The sequence below is a fragment of the Plutella xylostella genome, chromosome 9, assembly GCF_932276165.1.
Source record: "Plutella xylostella chromosome 9, ilPluXylo3.1, whole genome shotgun sequence".
Classification (NCBI taxonomy): Eukaryota; Metazoa; Arthropoda; class Insecta; order Lepidoptera; family Plutellidae; genus Plutella; species Plutella xylostella.
The window spans coordinates 1688363-1707854 of record NC_063989.1 but is presented as its reverse complement, the minus strand read 5'-3'; the positions used below and the strand labels follow the sequence as shown (position 1 = coordinate 1707854).

At 35.1% G+C, this 19492-nt stretch overlaps 1 protein-coding gene across 3 annotated transcripts in view; it reads left to right on the top strand.

The window, feature by feature from the left end:
* The window catches only part of LOC105388638, a 192293-nt gene that overhangs the window by 130014 nt on the left and 42787 nt on the right, over nt 1–19492 (top strand). The window lies entirely within an intron of this gene.

Sequence of the window (19492 nt, the reverse complement as noted above, 5' to 3'; positions counted from 1 at the left end):
TATTTCTCTGGAGCGTGTTTAACGATTATGTATGATTGCTTTGAGGAAAAATATTTTGGCAGTAACCGTGTTATGTCAATTTCGGACAATTCGGAGAATACCTAGTTCATTTTATTTGAACTCAATTGGTTTTGGTTTCCATGAAAATTCGCAATTTAGTCCAACCACAATAAGTACCGTATTATTTTACTAACTACGAATTTACAACAAAGATTTTTCACATCAAATTGGGATATTTTCTACTATTGTCACATACTGTTCTACGTATTTAACATACGGTTTGCAACAACGAATCTGCCTCAGATCGTTATTAGTAAAAAAACTTGAGTCTGAAGTTTTAAAAGGAAAAAAATCCTTAGCTCTCAATAAGAACTTATCTTGTAAATTCCGTTATTTTATAAAAAAAATACTTTGCATTTACAGTACAGCCTCGGAAGTGTCTATGAAAAAATAAATATAGTTCGCAGTGAAAAAGTGTTTCCGTCAACTCGCCGCTTCTTTACTTCCTCTTTAAGATATCAGTCTTCCGTAAACACACAAACTAGTTTAACAGAACAGTCAAGTCCGTTGGGAAGGACCTAGTTCAGCCTCATCGATACTCTGATTTTACATTTGTATAAAATCACATCACACACGTCCACTGCTGGGGCACAGGTTTCCTTCTAATGAAGAAAGGGTTTTAGGCCTAGTCCACCACGCTGGCCTAGTGCAGGTTGGTGGACCCTTACACAGCTTGTGCTGAGAGAGTGCTGTATAAAATATTGTAATAATAATAAAAAGGACCGGATCGATTATTGTGAAAATATGTGTCTTAATTCTGGCGATCTGAACAGGAAGTAAATAAATTTTCATTACCTACCTAACGTAATAAAAATATACGTGAGTGCATCACTTGAATTTCAACTTTTGAACATTATAATATATGTATTTAAGTACTTATTGTGTATTCTTAATTTATCTGAAACTTTCATCAACAAATGGTTGATAAGCACTTTGCTGAGAGATAAGAGAATACAAAAAATTACAAAATCAACACGGTGTTTTTTTCTACTAGCCTACTTCAATTGAGACGATCATACTTTATCATCAACGTGACACCTTTACGACTGCTCAGAAGACCTCACGTGAATTGTACCTGACCACATTCACGCTATACAAATACACACACACACACTCACAAAGCCTGTAATAGATATTAGACACTTTTTCAAATATCTTCATGGTTCCTCGTAACATATTATTGTTGGTGTTGTACAGTTCGCTTAGTTAGCCGCGAACGCACTTTTGTACCTTGTGAAACTAACAAACCGCACCTTCATTCTTTCAAAGATTGGCAGTTGGTTAGTTTGACCAAGCACAAAAGTGTACTCGCAGCTAACTTTAAGAACTATGAAGTTGTTTGTGCCGCACTTTACAATAATCCTCACCCTACAGCTACAACATAATTTATTCTAAGTTTTTGATAGTTCCAGCAACGAATGGACGTCACAGTTATATAAAAGACTATACAAATTTTCGTTAATATTCGAGAAACGATGACAGTTTTATAATCGCCTCACACCTCTGCCCCGAGCATTTCCCTTTTCTTGTTGACGTCATCGTCGGCCGTCACTGTAGCATTGAGATCGGACTGGAATACTTTTGGAAATTATATTCAACCTGGTTTTTTTTTCATAAGAATGAATCCTGCTGTACTGTATCGTATCATTATGCTAGCCAAACAAAGCTGTGATATTATGAAGTTGTATGTAACTTGACGATCTCACTTCTCAGCAGTAGTGAAACAGTCCCTCAAAACAAGAACACCAAACAATAAACTAAGAAATACCTAATTACTGATACTGAATGTATCAGTATGTATAATATTAACTATTCAGTGACCTTCTGAACATTGAATTACTATACTACTTTTACATCACTTTTCACCTAGTACACAGGTGTTTTTTTCGTGAATTTTCAAGTGTCGTAAGTAAGTTGTTCAGGATGACCCCCTGAGTCACCCCCTTTCGGCTTAGCATACCCTTTTTGCAACACCCTGTACATATTATTCTTAGACATACAAGTTTCAGACTTCGAGACGTTACGAGTTGTAAGTGTGTGTGTGTTATTGTGCTAATAAATTTGTACTCGGTGTAATTTCGGCCAATCGTATTCAATTTTTTTGCCATTTTGGTGTCACGTTTCACGTTCGGTCTCGTGCTTTGTTCTAGAAACATCGTTTTGCTATGGATTTTTCCGCGAATGACGATATTTCAACTCCAACAGACATACATACCTATACAATATTAATCCTGAATATATTTTCAAAGATTATGTGTATGCCCTTTGCTGAATAAATTGTGGGCTACTGAATAGTTACGTGAAAGTTGAATATAACGTTGTCATGTAAGTACAAGTACTCATATCTAACGATATGTATGACTTTGATCTAGAAACACGAATGTGAGTTTTTTTCCGTTTATCATTGACATCGTAATTTTCCGATGTTTGTATCCGTGGGTTCATCAAATTAAATTTAATAGACCTGTAATCGATGACTTTGTAACTAAATAAAGCAAAAACTTAATGTAGGTAAGTACTTTTTTCTTTTAACCACTCAAAATAAATATTTTTGTTGAATGTTATTGTATAAAACTTATGACTAGGTAGTTCTGATAAATTCAGCCGCATAAAGTTTGACACAAGAAATTTATGTCGTGTGTTTTATGAATAAAATTACTTGTTCTAACAAAAATAGATCCCCTTATCTCTAAGAGCAACGTTTTCAAAAACCTTCGAGCTAAATAGAAATTAAAGTCTACTTGCTACTTTAATTAACTCTTAGTAAGTCTATGGGAATATAGATCCCACATTCTCTTTAATTGTAAATCAGAGAAAAACTGTTTTTACTATTCATGCCCTATTAAGGGACATGAATAAATTTTTAATATAGGTACCTAGTTTACCTAGCTATAAGCCAAGTTCAAGGAAGTTGCACATTAGTAATCGAAGACGGATGGTTAGAACATTATTGACCTTCTTATCACAACTACTATAGGTAAGTATTCATAAATAAGTTAAATGACAAATGATCGGTAAAGTTTACTGAATTTTAGATCACTATTAACGTCGTTTTAAGCCAATTGGCTTTATTTTTAACAGCGACTAATAATAAGGTTAATAATATGTAATACCTATTATACTTTTGTTTGTCTGTGGTAATGTAACCCTTGTTATCCAGAGTGTTCTTAACATAAGAAATACTTTTTATGTTAAACTGATCAGCCGATTTTTAAAATAATTATAGGATTAAAACCTCAATCTCATCGTTTAATTGCAAGCATATAATTAGTTCCATCATAAACTCATAAATCAAGCGATAAATTATTTAAATTATTACTTTCTCATAAAACTTATAAATTAGCAACATTCTTCACACTGGAACATGAAAGAGACATCTTCAATGCCACGAGTTCTTTCATCTGATTACTGAAATGTATAAATTAATCCTCAAGCTCTGGGGTCATTCACATCAGATTAGGAGGGTAATTTTTATAGGAAAAGTACAAAATGTATATTATTATGTACACTGTCTTGTACACTCAACATCAGAAACAGAATTAACGCCATGAATGTCGTATTCTTATCATAATTATAATTATGTGACCTGCAATGTGACACTGATAACCTTAAAACTTACTTACCTTTGCAATAATATCTAATTAAAACGTAAAATATTTTTCATAAAGATAAAAATACAATTAAAAACCGGTTGTAATTGTACCTAAGTATATAGCCTAGCGTTTTTTGCTTTGCTGTATTTGGGTAAAGACAGCTGAAGTTTATTGTTTACACGAGTGGGTACTTTTTACATAATTCATTTTTACGTATACAGGGTGTCCCAAAAGTCAACGTCATCCCTTAAAGGGCTGATAGGTCAGCTCATGAGAGGCCAGAATATCACAATATGACCTTAGTAAAAACTCGATAATTTTCGAGATATTGTCACTTTTATAAATTTGCTGAAAATCGACACCTCGGATCAGTTTTTTGCGTGCCGCTGGTACAAAAATCCATATTGTTAGAATTTGTTTGGTGTTGCATCACCCTGTATAGCCATGCTATTGATCGCAGTCAAAAAAAATTTCGAGTAATGCTGTATGTTAAAAAAAACACGGTTTTCAAAGTCATAAAAGGTAATCGTATTTTTTTATAAACAACTTTGACTCTACATACTGTAAAAAAAATATACGACGCAAACCTGGCACCTTATTTGAAAAGATTGCTCATTTAATGCAGTTTCCAAAATGGTATGAAACGTTGCTATTATTTTAATTAACAAAAAAGTAATTGCTATTTTAGTACAAAACGACCTCGATGTAAAATCGTTTGAAGGAAATTTATCTGACTGAATTTATTAAGGGTAAGTCATGTTGGAATGAGTAAAAGTAACATAGGTGGTGTGGCCGGGAGTGGGAAAAGAGACAACGTTGTCACAGTTAATAAAAAAACGCATTTTGAGTATCTTTCTCGAAAAAAGTGGACTATAGCAACTCCACATTCCCCATAAATGTAGCGCATGGTAACGTACATTCCTGAGTAGTTCAAATGTGTGATATTGTACAAGTAAAACGCTTACACATGTACATTATTGTACATTGTACACCCACAGTATCCAAAAAAGGGACAGATCCAGTGTTGCCGCAACGGAGTTCTCAAAACGCACATATCCAGCGCTGAAAACGTACATTTAGGGTTAAAACCGTACATGAGCTGTTTTTTTACTAAAATCACTCAATTTAGCTTTTCCAGCTCTTTCGCACCTGCTCGTCAGCAGAAGTACTATATTTTAATAGATTTTAGTCGTGAGTAACGTACCTATATTTATTATAGCATTTTAAAAAGTGTTACAATGTCCTAAAACCTTCAGAGTAGGTACCCCGCAGTTTTATGTATGATATTGTTGGGGCCATAGGCATAGGGTCAAGAAACTTCGTGGGTACACACACAAACAGCTGACAGACAGGTACACAGATGTTTGTAACTCCTTCCCACCTTCCCTATCCTAACGGAAACTGCAGGTAGATGAACACTAGCTGTCATCTGCCTTATACTCATTGTAATCATGTAATAATCATATTGGTTGAGAAAATAATCATACAAGAAAATCAAAATCAAACACCGGGAGTCTGTGGGTAGACCATACTAAAAGATCGCTGGATATCCTGCGTATCCAATACAATAACATCTTTAGAATGCTGCTGGGACTGCCTCGCTTCTGCAGTGCATCGGGGATGTTTGCCGAATACCAAACGGATGGCTTCCACGCCATCATTCGGAAAAAAACAGTATCCCTGATCAACAGAGTGCGGGACAGTCACAACAGCATTCTGAAAACAGTGGCTGATGACCTGACGTCCTCCCTGCGGAAGTGCTTGGTGAGGAGGGTCATATGATCTTTTAAGAGACTAGTCTGAGTTCAATTTAATTTAATTTAATTTATATAATTCAGTTTATTTACTCTAATTTAATATATTAATTTTAATCTAAGTATTCAATATTATATTATTTGATTTCTTTTTAAATTGTTTTAAGTATTTAATGTAAGATTTATAATTAATGACTGATTTTATACTTATATGGACCTCATTGTCTGAAATAAACGATTTTTATTTATTTTATTTATTTTTTAAAATCGTAACTAGGTAATTGTGGTTAATAATTTTTTTGCTGCGATTCCAAAAAAAATACGTAAAATAGTCCATAAACAAAGATTTTACACATGATAATCATGATATTGGAAGTTAAGTTTAAATGGTACATTACATGGACCAATTATATACACATTACACATGGGAGGCTAAAATAGTACGTCAAATGTGTAAAATGTACGCTAATGGCAACACTGGACAGATCAGTTTATCATTAACATTACCTCTAATTACTTGCTATTATTTTGAAGTTATTGTTAAACAAAACCAAACTCTCAATTTTATGATTATGACCATTAATGAGTATTATTTTTTGCTGATTATGTACTTAATATAATAATGTGGTGTTATAATTTTGAGAAATAAAAGTAAAAGTCAATAAATGTTTTTTTTTTTTAATAAGGTGTAAAAAACGCAAAATATGTTTTATAAGAGTCTGGTAAATTTTTTCTTAGCTATTTTTGCGTCATCTATGTTGCCACGGCTGACCCCGCAACCAATTTTACTTTTACTCATTCCAACATGACTTACCCTTAATAAATTCAGTCAGATAAATTTCCTTCAAACAATTTTACATCGAGGTCGTTTTGTACTAAAATAGCAATAACTTTTTTGTTAATTGAAACAATAGCAATGTTTCATACCATTTTGGAAACTGCATTAAATGAGCAATCCTTTCAAATAAGGTGCCAGGTTTGCGTCGTATATTTTTTTTACAGTATGTAGAGTCAAAGTTGTTTATAAAAAAATACGATTACCTTTTATGACTTGAAAACCGTGTTTTTTTAAACATACAGCATTACTCGATATTTTTTTTTGACTGCGATCAATAGCAGGGCTATACAGGATGATGCAACACCAAACAAATTCTAACAATATGGATTTTTGTACCGGCGGCACGCAAAAAACTGATCCAAGGTGTCGATTTTCAGCAAATTTATAAAAGTGTCAATATCTCGAAAATTATTGAGTTTTTACTAAGGTCATATTGTGATATTCTGGCCTCTCATAAGCTGACCTATCAGTCCTTTAAGGGATGACGTTGACTTATGGGACACCCATGTACTATTAAGTACATACTTATCCATTGAATACTCTCTGTTCCATCACTCTCATAACCCAATATTTTAAATATAATGGTGTCACAGACGTGGCGTGGTTTTATTTTTTCATGTTCAAAACTATCAAAGCTTCATCCAGAATAATATTTTTATTACTCTTAATGAGGTTTATATGTACTCTGTTATTATTTTTACTGACATTATCTTTAAAGTTTTTTTTCAAAGTGCGTCATTGGACAGTAAATGTGATAATAATGAAATGACCTGATAAAATATGATTTCAATACTTTTCATATCTGCCCATCAAAAGATTTGATATCTATTGGAAACAATGAAAATCTGATATACCTCGGTTTTTTAGAAAAAATATTTATCGTAATCCTAACTAATATTATAAATGTGAAAGTAACTGTGTCTGTCTGTTACTCTTTCACGCCAAAACTACTGAATGTATTTAAATGATATTTGGTATACATATGGTCTAGACCAGCTATACTCAAACTGCGGCCCGCGGGCCGCATGTGGCCCGCCGGGCCTTTTTCAGTGGCCCGCGTGCCATGAGAGATAATAGAGAATATACATTTTGTGTAAAAAGTATCGGCATTATACCTATCCATATTTTTTTTCTACTATTCCTACTTTATTTTATCACCTTCAAAGTTTGCTCGTTCAGAAACGATACACATATGCCAGCAAATCCAATAAAAATAAAAAAGAGATGCGGGTTCGAATCCCGCCGCTGACATGTACCAATGAGTTCTTTTAACTTAAGTACAATGTATACCATCGCTCTTACGGTGAAGGAAAACATCGTGAGGATACCTGCATATCTAGATTTAGCACATCTAGATAAGTGAACCCACCAACCCGCAGTGGACCAGCGTGGTGGGAAATGGTCCAAACTTAGGAAGGCAGTTTAAACCTTGGGGACATGCACAAAGGTTCCACTCGAGAGAGCCAGGTGCAGGTACTTACACCCCCACAGAGAATAGAATAGATGGTATTTTTATAGTGTTTGCTCGAAAATTCATTCACAATAATGATCCTTGTGCGAAAGGCGCGATTTCTCGATTTTTTTTCCACAAATCTGGTCTTCTTCGTCGAATTTGCTGTATTAAATTCTACATAACCCGCAAATAATATTATTTTCCTACCGTTTGACTTTCTGGCAAGAATTCGGAGTGCACAACACCACGATAGTCAAAGAAAACAGTCAGTCAGGAAAATTCGTTGCGAGTACTAAACACAACTTTGGAAACAGTGATTAAAAAAATGTTGTGGTGATTGGATAATTCGTTGGCGTATGTGTTTCGTTTATCGTTTCTGCAGGAGCATACTTTGAAGGTGCTAAAATACATTTGGATGGATAGTAATATTTTTGTTTTATGCGCTAATCCCGATACCTTTTACACAGAGTATATATGCATGTGTTTTTTATATTATTATTCGATAGTTTACAACGCTTTATAGTATAATAGTAAAAAATTTGCTTGCGGCCCGCGACACCATGAAAACGTGTTTGTGGCCCTTATATAAAAAAGGTTGAGTACCAATGGTCTAGACCCTGAGAAAGAACATAGGCTACTTTTTATCCCGAAATTCCCACGGGAACACTTTTAAGGCGAAGCTCGCGGGAACAGCTAGTATAAAATAAGTTTTCGGTTAACGGTTTTTTTAAGAACACCCATATGAGAGGTACCTATATCTCATTTCACAGTTATGATATGGCATTGGGTTCAAATCTTATCGACATCACAAACTATTATCGTGGTTTATCTGTTAGAGTAATGCGAGCCTAGTGAAGACCCTGTCTCACAAGCGAATGTTCGTGTCAAAACCTTAGAACATCGAAATAAGACAACTTATTGCTTGAAAGGCAGAATTATTATAAAATAAAATAGACTTCAAACTTGATACCACGTGCCCGTGTCACATCACATACACCATTCAAAAGACCACCTGACTACACAAGCCGTATATCTGACACCAAAGACATAAGTGATCATTTTCAGCAGACAATGACGTCATCAATGTAGATACGGTGTGGATCATTATAAAAGATTCAGACCCGTTTTACTTGCACTAGTGATCGTTTTATAGTATAAAAAAAATATGAATATAATAATAATATAATAATTCATTTATTTGAAGTAACCGCGGACTCATAACATTCGTTAAACAAAATTACATTTAAATTTTAAACATTGAAATTACAATTTACAATATAAACAAAACACACACAAAACTGAAGAACAAATTAAATTAATCTAAAATTATGATCTGACTTCTAACTAAGTATGACTGGCTTTGTTATTTGCAATGTGATTGTTGTTCAAAGAACCAGTAATGGATAAAACGATCAATCAATATTTATTTGTTGAAATATTTTGATTTATATCTTGATAAAATTTATCATTAGGAATATCCAGAATATGAATTACAAACTCACAAAAAAAATTAGGTAGGTACCTAGATATATCAAGATAAGTATTTAAAACAGAATATGACACAATATTTATTCAATTCATTGTAGATACTAGGCCGAGACCAGAGAATACAACGGGAGACAAACCAAAAACATTCCCCGAGGTCATTTGTGCTAGCAACAGGGCTATAATTATAAGAATTACGTATAGACAGATTATTTTACATGTGAGACAATCGAATTAAAACGTGGCCGGCGCTGGCGGCATAGTAACAGAAGTGAATGAAATAAACGAAGTAATATGTATTGTAGAATTTGGCAAACTTGGTGAATTTGGCGGTACTATCAATTAATCCAAATTTATTACTAAAGTTTTAGGAATGTCGCTAGAAACGTAAATTGTTAGGAAGATTTTTGCGGAAACTAAGCTGCTGATAGAGTGAATATAAGATGTATGTATATTGGAATTATTGGATTGGATGTATAAAAGCACATATAACTATGCACATTTCTATTTCATCACAAATGACATGTTTAATTTAGTTATGAATAGATTTTTTTCATCAATTTTACATATTATGTATTTCTTTTATGATCTTAACTCGGTATAACCTTCATACCAAATCCCAAGAGGATATACATATTATGCGATGTAGTGTATTTCCAGCACTTCTATATTTAGCCGGGCTATATTTAGTTTATGATATCGTCGTAGAATGTGGGTCACACTTTATCACGTAACATTATAGTACGCGAGGGACAATGTAGGTGAAATACCTAGATTTAAACCATATCTAGACCAAGTAAACGTATACTGAGAAGCCGTAATCTAACAATAAACTTTGATTGAATTTTTTTAATTTCCATGACTTAACAGTAATATTTTCATCATCATCAACAGAGGCCACTGCAGGACCTGGCCGCTATTGTGACCATAAGATATAACTAAAAGTAATCAAGATTCTCATTTTAAATTGTATTTGGACATTCAAGAGATATTACACTTGAGTCTAGAATAATTTCATCAGATCACATTAAAACACGAAAACACATTCAATTAACAATGTATATCAAAAGATCATAAATTACGGCCATCTGTTTCAATAAACCATAAATAAATAAACAAACGTATCAGAACAGAACACAAGTTTGCTGATGTAATACCGAGACTGCATGGAAATCAGGTTACCAAAAATCGGAGCAAGGGCCTGACGTCAAAGCATCAAAGAAAACTGTTTTTATTAATGCAAACATATCCTGGAATACACTTCTTGATCCTTTCATCGAAAATGCACTTTATAGCTTAGTCGATAAAACGGAGATTTACGAATTTATCTACTGCGATGAGCCTTACATTGATGCCCCAATGTTTCTAGTGAAAGTGCCTGACCCATTTCTTCAGATAGCCTTTACGTCATCCGTACACACGCAGGTCCATTCATTTTCAATATCGGTAGTAAATAATACATTATTGTTGCGTAACCGACGTTGTAATTTGTTTCTATTTGTGGAATGGATCGATTGTAATTATGTTCCGACACAATTTGTGTTAAATGATTTATGCATTGGCTGAATGCTTGTTAGCTATTCTATGGTTCAAGTTTTTTTTAAATGTATGTTTTTTAAGTTTTGTAAAATATGCAATAATACCTAACGTAATAGTAACACCACCACTAACTCTAATACCAAACGTACTATTTTAAAAAGGTATAAAATATTCAAAATAAAAAAGCTGATTCATTTATCAGTGATTCACCTCAAATAATAATTATAAAGTTACTAACCTTAAATTGGGTTTTTAATTGATACATCGTCATTCTTTACGATAATAATTATTAAAAGGTGCAAAGACAAAAGACGTTAACCTTACAGGGTGCATTAAAATCTTGAGCTGAAGTTCATCAAACTTGATATTTTTTAATACCTCAGAGACTTGTCAGTAAATAATACCTATTTATATATAATATGATCAATCATCATCATCAATAGCTAAAGAGTCTAATATTCTCGTCTGGTGCGTTATTATTTCATTTGGCAGTTACTGCAGTTGGCTCAATTTCAAAGATGTCTCCCTAAATACACGCCAAAAAGCTTAAACATTCTGTCTTAGTTCTGATGATGACTATAAACATTATGAATGATACGTAGACTTTCTCGAGCTAGACTTAGTGGGTACGGTGGCCTGCGCCTAAAAGTATACAGGTGGAGTTTTTAAAATAGCGATCACAAGCTCACATGCTGCTCAAGCACATCCACATAAACACCACTGCTACACACATCACACATAACACGTCCCCGGATTTATAACAGATGTAGCTGGTCCCTTCATCATCAGGGATCGCTATTTTAAAAACACCGCCTGTATACTTTTAGGCGCAGGCCACCGTACATTATTATTATCAACTATGGCACACGCAAACACTTGTATAATAATAATACCAACATATTATTTTAGATACCATTTGATATAAAACTAAGTAGGTATGTAATTAAGCAAACAAAATTAAATGATCAAACGAACTTACCTAAGTGAAGTTCGATCTTAATTATCCTGGCTTCGTCGAAGAGATTTAATAACCATGTAGTATGCCTTGCTGCATGCGTCTCTGTCGCACATTAGTATTTAGCGTAAGGTAGAAAGAAATAAAAAACGTTACACCCTACCATATCGACGCTGCCACCTCCCGTCTATCCGAGCCTCATTCTTTTCAGAGCTGAGCAATATTAAGATAGGGACAAGCTTAAGCGGGTCGGGAGGGACCTTAAATCTCTTCGACGAAGCCAGGATAATTAAGATCGAACTTCACTTAGGTAAGTTCGTTTGATCATTTAATTATCCTGCCTTCGTCTCTGAGATTTAATAACCATGTAGATGTTTGGAGTACTTCTAAACAATAATCTTTTAATTTTAATATTGCGAATGTGACAAATAAAACAAAGAAACTTAATTTCAGTAAGGAATCATTTATTTTCGATTTACACCTTTAATCATTATCATTTATCAGGCTAACATTATCTCTTATAATAGGTCTGTTATAGAAATTTCCGAAAACAGTTGAGCGATCAGACCAACCTGCAGATTTCCTAATTAATTCTACACTAATACCAGATCGAGCAGCTGCAGAAGTACTAGCGTGACGAGTACTGTGGGCGGTGAATATTGTGGTGTCGATACCACTGTCACAGAGAGTCTGCTTCAACCATCGCCCTATAGACTGGGATGTAGCTGCTCGGTGAGGTTTTTTAATGGTTAACAATAATCTACCATTACTATCATTTCTGAGGTTTACAGTACGATTTAAGTATGATTGTAGGGTTTTTGCTGGGCAAATATTCTGGTTTATTGTGAAAAAAGGTAATGCTATGACAGGTTGGGCCCGGCCTATGCCTGAAGTTTTAATGATACTAGTAATTGTAATTATAATTTTATCATTAAAAGACTTTATATCACGCTTTAACGACTCAGGAGTTTGATAAATGAAAATACGTTTCACTTTTTAAACAATTAAATCACTTTAATCTTATAGGTATTTCGGTACACAAACGGGCATAGTGACGTCCTATTTTCACAAAATTCGAAGCAGGAAAGAGGACGATACCAGCCAGTCCTCCCTTTTATACTTTCTCAACCGTTAGTCGTTCTGTGAGGGACTGGCTAGTATTGCCACATTGATAATTTTAAAATGTCACAACATTAATCAAATAATACATTTTTATAAAAATGATGAATTACCGATAAATTAAAATAAGTATAACATACTAGTATCGTATTAGAGGTACTAATTTTACAATATTATATAATCTATAAAGTCTAATCATAAATTATACAGTTGTACTGTGACCAAAACCTTGAATCTTTATAAGAACTGTAACAGCTCGGCCATCAGACCGTAACGAGTCTCTCGTTATCATCAACTAATTGCAAATGAAATCTATAATATTTCTTAAATATTACAATAATGTGTAAAAATTTTTTTTTTATATTTAGAGGCTCATACATATTTGTTACATCATAGTTCCAGCACAATATATAATTTTATAGATCCTAGACATTGATCAGACTAACTTAATCTAAAATCAGATCTTTGACGTTGATCAGATTTACTTATCATAAAGTCAGATCCTTGAAGTAGATCAGACTAACGTAATATAAAGTCAGATCCTTGACGTTGATCAGACTCAGCTTAATCTATAGTCAGATCCTTGACGTTGACCAGACTAACTTAATCTAAAGTCAGACCCTTGACGTTGATCAGACTCAGCTTTATCTAAAGTCAGATCCTTGACGTTGATCAGACTAATTAATAACTAATAAACTATACCATTTATCAGATATAATGAATTTAAACAATTAATATCATGTAACTTGTGTGTCTTGAAGCTAATTAATTAATTATGTATATAGTATTATACCATCTCAGTAATTTTTTTTGTGTACTTTACATAAATTCGTGAATATTATACATCGGTTATATTTATTAGTATTTACATAACTTACTATCGAATTATACTTAGTAACGTATCAAGGAGAGTAGATGACTGACATGTCAAGTAAGTTCTAATTGTGGGTATATTATTGCAAAATGAGTATAAGTAACGCCAGGTTTCATTTATAAATAATACACGCGCTAGGTGATCACAATTCTGTTAATATTATCATTATGTCCCTAACTATCTGTCATAGTGTCACTAATTGAACCTTCATCCTCAGATTCATAGTCGGACGACATGGGTACGGAAAACGTAAGCCATGGGTGGAGTTTATCAATTGCTACTATAGCCTCATATCTCTTACCGCACCTCGTGAGTGGTGTGTCCTCTATAACAAACCGATCATTAGGAAGTATTTTGATTATTTTATAAGGCCCCTTTAGTTTGCATTCTAACTTTTTAGATTGACCTTCAATGCCCTTCACTGCTCTAATTACCCTAACAAGATCACCGACGGCATAATTTGGCGGTGGTTTTACATTTTTATTAACACGAGTTTTGTCTTTTTCTTGTTGTTCTTTTATCAGTTCGTCTGCCTTTGCTCGTTTTTCTGCTAATGCATCTTCTGATACCTCAGGATTTGCTGCAGATATTACTTCATTTAACAGTCCTTGGGATGGATTAGTCACATTACGACCAAACAAAAGCTCGGTTGGAGTCTGCTTAGTGGTAGCATGAATAGTTGTATTGATTCCTAGCTGTATGTCAGGGAGGTGATCATCCCAAGATCCGTTAGGCTTGTCATGATTCATGGCTCCTAAGGCAGCCAAGATAGTGCGATTATATCGCTCCACCTGGCCGTTAGCACGAGGTGTAGCCACGGCATTAAGGATGTGTTTAATTCCAACAGATTTTGTAAAAGCTTTAAAAGCGGTGCTTGTAAAACTAGTTCCCTGATCAGTTATCAAACGCGTCGCTGTTCCGAAGTAGCTAAAGTGTTCTCTAAATACCCTGATACTAGACGTAGATTTTGTATTACGAACAGCTGTTAGATTTACATATTTTGTAAAGGCATCTACGATCACAAGGATGTAAGTATTTCCGCGCTTTGTTCGTATAAATGGTCCCAGATGGTCCGCATGAATAGTGTGAAATGGAATATCAATTTTTGGTATCGGATGTAAAGCATTTTGTTTTGCTCCGCTAGGCATTTTATGATGAGCACATTCTAAGCACGCTGCTACATATTTTTTTACGAACCGTCTCATTTTTGGGAACCAAAAGGATTCCTTTATTCTCGACAATGTTTTTTCGTAACCAAAATGTCCAATATCATCATGGTTATTCCGTAAAATTTGCCATCTGGCCCCCTTAGGAACTACCCAACGGTATGTTTTGTCATCAATCTTCCGAAATACGCGACCATTTTTTAGCTCATATTTATTAAACGTGTCAGTAACATCCCGTGTTTTAGGATCTTTTAATATGTCCGAAATTTTTTTTATGTCATCATCTGCTTGTTGTACGGTTGTTAACCAGTCTTCTATATTTAAAGAAAATATGTCTATTGCTTCTGGTACGATTTGTTCACCCTCAATAGCACCCCTACTCAAGGCATCTACGTGAGCCATTCTTTCACCGGGCCTATACACAATTTCGCAATCGTACTCCATAAATTGAATCCACCAACGTGAAATCCTATTATTTACATCGCGTTTAGTCAAAGCAGTTGTTACAGCATTGCAATCAGTCATAATTTTAAAATGTATGCCTATCAAATACGTCCGAAATTTTTGTAATGAGGCTATAATCGCAAGAGTCTCGAGCTCAAAAGAGTGATACTTTTGCTCATCTGCCGTAGTTTGCCTGCTATAATATGCTATTGGCTTAAAGGCTCCACTTTCATCTTTTTGCAATAGAATGCCTGCTACGCCAAATTTACTAGCGTCCGTGTGAAGTTGGGTCTCAGCACTTGGGTTGTAAATGGCCAAAACTGGTCTTTCTGTCAAGCATTGTTTTAATTTTTCAAACGCGTGTATCTGCTCTGTACCCCAAGTCCACACGGCGTCCTTTTTTAAAAGTTGAGTCATTGGGCGAGCTATTGTGGCAAATCCTTTGACAAACCTCCTAAAAAAACTAGCAAGACCGATAAATCTTCTAACATCGTGGACATTTTTAGGAGTCGGAAATTTTGAAATAGCATCTGTCTTCTGAGAACCCGGTCTTATACCATTAGCACTTACTTCATAGCCTAAGTAATCGATCTTGTCAAAAAAAAAGTTGCATTTACTTAGTTTTAAGGTAAGTCCGCTTTCCTTGAACAATTTTAGTACCTCCTCAAGCCTGCGTATACCCTCATCAAATGATTTTGCTGGTATTAAAACGTCATCCATATACAAGAGTACGTAAGAGCGTACGGGAGATTTTTCAACGATTTTATTCATGGTTCGCATAAAAACCGACGGGGCATTTACTAGACCGAACGGCATACGGTTATATTCGTACTGTCCGTCCGGTGTTACGAATGCTGTTTTTTCGCGGGATGCCTCTGCAATAGGCACCTGATAGTAGCCGGAAGCAAGGTCAAGTGTCACAAAAAGGCAATTACCATGTAATAGATCCAATTGGTCTTCTATTCTGGGCAAAGGATAATGTTCACGCTTAGTTTTACGATTAAGGGCGCGATAATCTACGCAGAGTCGTTTTTCCCCTGTTTTCTTATCTACTAATAAGATAGGGCTAGCATATGGCGAGTTAGATTCTCGTATGATTTTATTTTGCAACATATCGTCAACCATGACCCTCACCTTTTCGCGCTCCGATTGTGACATCCTATATGGTCGGTAAACGACCGGCTCCGCGTCTATCAGATCAATCACCATTTCAGTTTCGGTTGTAAACCCCAAGTCACTCAAGCCAGTTGAAAAGCATGACGAGTATTTATCGAGTAAATCTTTAATAGTTTCTTTTTGTGTGGTTGTGACTTGATTTCCGCATTTAATTGATGATTTATCTGATATCTCGTCAAAGCAGCAGTCAACTTTGTTTACTTGGTATGTTCGATCAAGACGTCTACTGCGCGTTAGTAAGTCACCACATTTGAAAATTATATCATTGTTACTTACATTTTGCACCAGAATACTACTTAAGCCTTGCTTTACGTCATATTCCCCTGGGAGAAAGTAATAAGACTTATCTATGCAACCCCTAACTGAACCATTAACATAAACAGTCCCTGAAAAATTATACGCACATTTTACAGAAACAGTGTTGATTTCACTTGGTTTTATTATAATTTCTCTTGCGCAAATTAATTCGCATTTTTCGTATTGAGTCTTATTCACCTTTTTTATTATGACGTCAGAGTCTGTTTTTGTGATGTTAATGGTTGGTCTTTCTGTATAAGTGTGACCCAGTAGCACCGGACAGTTAATTAAAGTATCGTCGACAACAAGTATTTCAACTTCACTCTCAGTTACCCCCTGTACTTCCACAGTTGCAAAAATTACACCCAGAGGACAGTATGGCACATTACCTATACCCCTAAGCAATAGACCTCCAACAGGTTTCCATTCTAAATTCAATCGCTTTGCATCACTGACACGGATAAGAGTACCTTCACTACCTAAATCAACGTGGCAGTTCAAAATCATTCCATTAATCTTAACCGGCATCTTGTATTTCGAACTAGTATCACCATTGTTTTCAATTTGTAATACCGATTTTGTTTTATTATCCGCGTTAGTTATAGTAGTCTTGCAGTCCGTGGCAACGTGGCCTCGCAAATTACATGTTGTACATTGTACTTTTGGTTTTGTACAGCGGAAATAAGGGTGTCCAATTTCATTGCAATTGTAACATGTGACACGACTGTAATTGGATTTTTGCGTAGGTGTACTAGTTTTAGGATTGTTATTTGTAGGATTAGAGTTATTTGAGAGGAAGGCGCGCCTATCTTTATCCTTTGATTTATTTTGATCCGTATTGTTCCTATCTTGTCCAACTTTAACAGTTTTCAAAAATTTTAGTAGCTGCTCAGGTTCCGTGAACTCTGCTGCTTGTGCTCCTAGTTTTACACTCCTATCCTCTATTCCATAAATCAAACAATCAACAGCCCGTTGCCCTGTTATTTCGCACCTATTAAGCAAATTGATTTTTGAGTAATAGTACATTTCTAGTGACTCCCCATAGCGAACTTTTCTACCTAACATGTCAGTCAAAATCTCTGCATAGTTAATTCTAGATGGAAATGTTTCTCTTAACTTAGTCTGCCACTCGGGCCATGAAAACATTAGACTAGGTAATCCTTGGTACCAACTCTTCGCAACGCCGGTCAACTTGGGTAACGCATAGTGGGTGATCTGTGATTCATCCCAACCGTAAATCTTAGCGCACTCTTCTATTTTATGAAGCCAAACATCAATTGATTGTTCTTTGCACAATGGGTCAAATTCAGGAATCACGTTATGCAGCACAGGGAATTTATCACGTTCATTTGTATTTTTAAAGTTCTTTAAAACATTTACAAGACCTTCTAAACACTTTGTTTGAGTTTCCAAATACCTTGTATCTGCTCCTTGGTTCTCGCGTCTATTATGCGGTGACGCGCTGCTGCTCCCCATGCGGCTGCGGCTGCGGGAGTGGCTCTTGTCACGTCGGCGACGTTTTGACCGGCGCGACCGTTTCGACCGCCTCCGGTGGGGCTCACCATCATCATACTGGGTGCTGCGGCGCTCCCGAGAACGGCTGCGTCTCGGTGTCACACCTCGGGAGCGGCTGCGGCTCCTTGGTGGCTCAGGGCTATGTCGAAGTCCAAGCCTGGGCATTCTTCCCAACCTCGAGTTGCAGACAAAAACGATCACATTAGTATTTGATATAATTATATTATATGAAAAGAAACGTTGTAAAGAACTCAAAGTCATTAGGTAAGCGATGATCACTCATTTATACACACGTATTTTTACTTAAATAAAATTTTCAAACCTAAAATTAATGTTTGTAGAAATGCGTATCCCTATTTAGGACAACTAAGCATTGCAAGAGCGATAACGAATGGATTAGCTCTCAAATTCTTAATATGTTTTGGTAACTAGTGCATTGTTTTACATATAGGCTAATCCCGTCCTACATAAAATTTAAGGTTAAGCACATGCACCGACGGGCAGAGTTTAAGCTTAAGCACATGGTAAAATTGGTAGATGACCAAACTATAATCTTCACAACACTTACAACACAGTACAAAAAGTGATAGGAAGGAAAATAATACGCAAATATGTTTGGTAGCATAAGTAGTTAAAATAAATCATATTGTCCTATCGTATGCAAAAAAAAATAACTAAAAACTTACGTTTTGTGGTGCGTGAAGTCCAATCCGTGTAAAAACAACACCGATTTATCCAACTTCTGAGCTTTAACGACTCAGGAGTTTGATAAATGAAAATACGTTTCACTTTTTAAACAATTAAATCACTTTAATCTTATAGGTATTTCGGTACACAAACGGGCATAGTGACGTCCTATTTTCACAAAATTCGAAGCAGGAAAGAGGGCGATACCAGCCAGTCCTCCCTTTTATACTTTCTCAACCGTTAGTCGTTCTGTGAGGGACTGGCTAGTATTGCCACATTGATAATTTTAAAATGTCACAACATTAATCAAATAATACATTTTTATAAAAATGATGAATTACCGATAAATTAAAATAAGTATAACATACTAGTATCGTATTAGAGGTACTAATTTTACAATATTATATAATCTATAAAGTCTAATCATAAATTATACAGTTGTACTGTGACCAAAACCTTGAATCTTTATAAGAACTGTAACAACATACTTTGATTAATGACAATGTCTGTGTTCTTTGACCGGATGACAGTGCCAGC